Genomic DNA, 5,776 nt, shown 5'->3' on the forward strand with positions numbered 1-5,776 from the left:
AAACTTGGAAGACTGATGATATACACAGCATCGTCAAAAACACGCTGAATAGCCATTTCCTTTTTAATCACTGGGTTGGATTAGTCCCTTTGATCCGAAATTCTTCAACTCTGATGTCATCAATTGCTTCAACTTCTCAAAGGATTTTGAACTTAGGGAAAGTCTTGGTTCCTGCTGAAGCTGAATTTTTAGTAGCTTGATATGATGCAGGGGAAAATGTGCATCTTCCAAAGGATGACAATAACACTGGCTGCAGGCCCATGATGTAGGTGAGCGATCGCTGGTGATATCCAAGAACACACCTAGGTCGGTATCTCCTGACCTCTGGTATGGCTGGTTGGACAGCTCTTGGCTTACCACATAGAACTGTCAGAGGGCATGGCAAGGAGGCAGCCCGATTGGAGGAAACTCTCTTGGATTCAAGACACACATGATGATTTCTCTGTCACCAGGATTGATTTGATGGTCTCAGTCATTTTTATAGTTTGGCCTACTCCTTGACTGGAGTAATGAATCCATATCTTTGTAGTCTGTCCCAGAATGCCTTCCCTAGACACCATAAACTGGTCCCAGGTGTTCTTCCTGTTGTGTGGAAAATCCCTGGATGTCCAAAAAGCCTAGGGACCCATTGCTATGACAAATTCCTCTTTCTTGGAAGGAAGTTCTTTGTGGATCCCTTGAGAAGCACAGCAACTCTTCTAAAACACCCTTATAGAATATTCATTTGGTTGTGAGTGTTAGAAATCCATCTTTCAGGCGGTAATACACTTGGGTGTGGAAAACCAATAGAGTGCCAGTACCCACAGGTCCCCCTTCCTGAAGTCACAGGGTACCATTGTCCACACATCCCTGTTACTGAAGCCACAGGGTCCAAGTACCCACACGTTCCCCTTCCTGAAGCCACAGGGTGCCAGTGCCCACACATCCCCCTTCCTGAAGCCATTGGGTGCCAGGGCCCACACATCCCCCTTCCTGAAGCCATAGGGTGCCAGTGCCCACACATCCCCCTTCCTGAAGCCACAGGGTGCCAGTGCCCACACATCCCCCTTCCTGAAGCCACAGAGCAGACTGTTTCACTTGTCCCAGGTACCGCAGCCCCCCCTCTTGTCAGAGACTCTGTGCCTTGCTGCTGAGTGGCAGGCACCCCAATAATGTTTTTTTTAACTATTGTCAAGAGATGCAGTATGGTGCCAGAGAAGGTCCCTAGGATGTCTGGAAGAAAGTAAGCCATCCAAGCCAAGGGGATGTTCAAGTGTCGAGTTGATGGTAAAATTAGCCAGTACAGTCTACAATCCAGAAATTGTAAAGATCTGTTTGATCTGTCTCTATCATAATGGAGGAGGCGGGACAAACCACCACCTTTTCCTAGACCCAGAACAGGAGTCAGATTCCCAGGAAAAGGCTGATAATAATTGTACTCAGCTGAGGTGTTGGCTGAGCCCACAGGCTTGATAGACCTGGACCAAAATTAACAGGATGTTAAGGAGGCCTCAAGCAGACTGGTAGCTTACTATTAGTTGTGGAGCAGACATCTTTGTGTTCATTATAATAGAGTAACATAGCAATTTATAAAAGAGCTGATTCAACTTCTAGACAGTGGGCTAGAGAGAGGGTCTGTAAGTAACCCCCGGTGATGGATGATTGCCCAGGGAGCTAACTCTAGAGTGAAGGATAATGAAGCAGTTTCCTCTGAGCTCATTCAAATAGCCATCCTGGCTCTAGAAAACTAACAACAACAAAAGATTTGTATGTGTATGCAATGTGGTGTGTGCGTGTGTGTGTGTGTGTGTGTGTGTGTGTGTGTGTGTGTGTGTTTCCACAAAAGTGAATTTCAGGGATCATGACTGAGGCCAAGGCAAAGCTAGTGCCCACACCAGTAACTGGCCCATATCACACGAGCGTATTTCCAGGGTTTCATGCAAATGAAAGAAAGACACTTTCACTGTGTTTCTGTTTCATCTGGAACATAACCTGGGTGATGCGGTTTCTTGGGCGGTTGGGCACAGAAACTCTGCATATGTTAGGGAATGTTGTGCTCTGGTAAATAACATTCATCTCTCTCTTTAGTTAACTTGGGATATTTTCACACTCAAATTTCTCAGTCCCCCAAACTCTTTGATGGTTGATATAGATGGTTTTATCAATTCCATTCAGAACTTCCTCTGTGAAGGAAACTCGTTCACTTCAGGCTTTTCTGATGACTGGTCACCTGAATTGTTAAATTTCAATCTCAGGCACCTCCCTCGCCAACTAAAATACTTGGTGCCCCTGTTTCTGGGCTGTTTTGTTAGCAGAGTAGCCAGGGCTCTTTAATTCGTGGTGACTCCCGTCCTGATGCTAATGATCTTTTTTCTTTGTAGAAAGTGGTCCTTCCATTTCTACCGAGCATCCACAGGGTGGACCTATACTGCCTGGAATCCATGTTTCGACGGCTGGTGACTTTGCTCTCACTGAAAGACATAGGAGGGGTGCTGTATGTGTTTGGAGAGAAGATTCTCTTGTTAAGTTTGGGGGAAGGCAAGAGAACCAGATACGGATCCACTAATACAACTGCAAACTTGCATGCCTGTGCAGTAAGTCAGACATCTAACACAGCGCTGCCCCAACCCTAGCCTGCCCCTCCAGAGTATCAGTTATGGAAGCCTGTGTAAGAGTTTCCTTTCTGGTCTTAAATCTTAAGAACATTTTTAGAATATATAAACTGGTTTAATCTAGCAATCAGAAAATCTAAAGACAACACAGTAACATACAGAATCCAGACTCCCCATGTATTTCCCATCTTTACGTGACTTATTTTATATATATATATATATATATATATATATATATATATATATATATATATATATATATATATATATATGGACTTTACTATTTTTAAACTATTTTTAAGTCTGTGACTATCTCTACCCTTTCTCTTTTCTTTCCCAAGCCTATAAATATTTTTAAACACACTGTAACCCATTTAGAGTTTTTTTCCATCTGGATCTGATTTTACTGAGCATCTGTTTTTTTTTTATTTTTTTTATTTTTATTTTTTTAATTGCATGAGATGAATCTTATGTCAGCTGCCACTGCTGGTTAGCTCAGTGCAGTTTAGCTTAGTGTATGGTGGTAGTGTATGGTGGCTGGTGGCTGGCTCCTCCCTCAGGCAGCTGCTGGGAGATGCATCTCTGTACTTTAGCTAGCATGAGAGACACAAGGCTAGAAAGCTGTGTTAGGGCTCCCATTTTTGTGTGTTTAGAACCTTTTTTTAAGCTTTCTCTGGTCTTATGTGGATGTAGGTGCCAGACATTTGGGTGGCATTTGTAGGTGGAGTTTCTCTGTAGCCTCTGAGCAGCTACTCTCAAATAACCATTCAGAGACTTATTATTAAGTATAAATGCTGAGCAGATAGCTTAGGCTTGTCTCCAGCCAGCACTTACAACTTAAATTAACCCATTTCTATTAATCTACATGTTGCCCTGAGGCTTGTGGCTTTTACCTCCCCTGCATGTCCTGCTTCTTTTCCATCTGGTTGTAAACTATAGGCAGAAGTTTTTCTCCTGCCTGCCTATTCTGCAATACCCAGCAGCTGCTTCTTAAATAATTGATTCTGAGGCTTAATATTACTCATAAATGCTCAGCTGGTAGCTCAGGCTTATTACTAACTAGCTCTTACACTGATATTAACACACAATTCTTATCTATGTTTAGCCATGTGGCTTGGTTCCTTGAGAAGGTAGTCTCAGGCAGAGGCATGTTTACCGATACCTCTGAAAGCCATGTTTACCACTGCAACTCGGACAAGTTTTTGGGTCCACACTGCCACCGAGTAGTATGCCACTTGCTGCTCATAATTACATTTAAATATTTAGTAGCAAGGCCTCTTAAAAGAGCCACAAGGTCTTTGCCACTAATGCTGAGTCAGTCTTAATGGAGCTGTGCCTCAGCTCACCACCAGCAAACAGAGCCTACAGGAGAAAAGATAGTTACAAGAAGCTGCATTTGGCTCTGGTTTTTGTGTGTTTGGAATCCTTTTTTTTAAGCTTTCTCAGGTTTTATGTTGAAATTCTTGCCAAACGTTTGGGTACCACATGTAGGTGGAACCTGACTCTGCCCTTTCTCTTCCCAGAATTCTCCTAGTTTGGTCTCCCTGCCTATACTTCCTGCCTGGCTACTGGCCAATCAGCATTTTATTAAACCAATTCAAGTGACAAACCTTTACAGTGTACAGGAGCATTATCCCACAGCAAGCGACTCCTCTCACTCTGCTCTTCTTCCCAGCATTCTCTCTGCCCCAACAATATTGCCTGGCTATTGGCCAATCAGCTTTTTTTATTAACAATGAGAGCAATACATATGTACAGTGTATAAAGATTGTTCCACAGTAAACCACATTAGGAATGATATGCCCACATTTAGATGAGGCTATAGAGATCTTCAAGGAATCTTAGTGAAATCACATCATTTCACATTTATTAATCAAAACACATTTTATCATTTTCTTCTTTCATATTTACTGAATGCAGCTCCAACTTATTTCAGAAGTCATCCCAGATATAATCTTGAATAGCACAGCCGCTGCACTGAACTGGACCTTTAGCACAATAAACCAAACCTTATCACCTTTGAGACAGTGAACTAATGGGAAATAGAGGGTCACAAGAAGGAATGCCCCTCCAGTTTTGATTTCTATCTCTTACCTGAAATGTCAGCGTAATTAATCAGGTCACTCATAAAAGAATTATGCTTCCCTTCCTGGGTAACACGTCACAAATGAGACTGTTAAAGGTGGCTAGTGATCTATGTCTTGAATACAATCCCTTAAGTGACCTGTGGAGAAGCACAGGTCTATGTCCCATCTCTACAGCATGCCCTTCTCCAGCTAAAATCAGTGCGCTATAACTCTTGAAAGTCTCCTCTTCACAGACACCATCTGAGGATATGGAAAAGTTAGGTGGAAACAACTTAGCCGCCCATGAAGCAGCTTAAGAGCCCCCATGTCATTGTGTATCTGCTGCCCAGGCAGAGGAGCGCTCCTCTCCCAGCCTCCAGGCTGGCCTCCCTTTAGTGGGTCAGATCTTTCTGCTTAGTCAACACGCTGCTCACTAACTTTTCTCTACTGACTCATCCAGAATCTTCTTCTGTGGCTGATGTCAAGGACCTGAGCAGAGGCCCCAGGAGGCTCCCAGGGACTCCTCAAGCTGCCATGCTGGCAGTGGACATTGCTGAGTCGCACTTTCTGCTGCCAGCGACACACTGACCTTGGCAGGGCGTCTCACATGGGCTGCTGCCTTTAAGCGAATGGTAGTACTCTGAGCTTTTCAAAAATAGCTTTACCCAGAATCAGAGGAGTCCAAATTCAACTCAAAATCAGGCGAGCAGAATGGAGTCAGGCAGCGACTGGATCTCACTTTGCATTTCTGTCACCTTATAACAGAAATGTCATAGCGTAGCCCTTCCAACATGTTACCATGTTCATCTTTATGATAAATTAGCCTTTCTGGATTTCCAAGGAAAATCTTAATCATTTCCCATAGTCAGAAACTATGGGAAAAGCAGCTCTGAATTCTACTTTTTTTTTTCCAGGACATTTTAAAAAGCACATTAGAATCTTGCAAGTTTTCCGGAAATGCTTCATGAGATTAATTTTTAGTGCTAACAACAGGGAGACCCAGAGCCTTGTTGATCCTGGAGCTGTGCAGCATTGACCTTTTCCCTACAGCAGCTGAGGTCCTGGGGATTAACCATCTCTGACTTTTGTGGTGTATCAGCAGCTGTGCACATGTAAAAA

Source organism: Peromyscus maniculatus, chromosome 4 (assembly GCF_049852395.1).
Source record: "Peromyscus maniculatus bairdii isolate BWxNUB_F1_BW_parent chromosome 4, HU_Pman_BW_mat_3.1, whole genome shotgun sequence".
Classification (NCBI taxonomy): domain Eukaryota; kingdom Metazoa; phylum Chordata; class Mammalia; order Rodentia; family Cricetidae; genus Peromyscus; species Peromyscus maniculatus.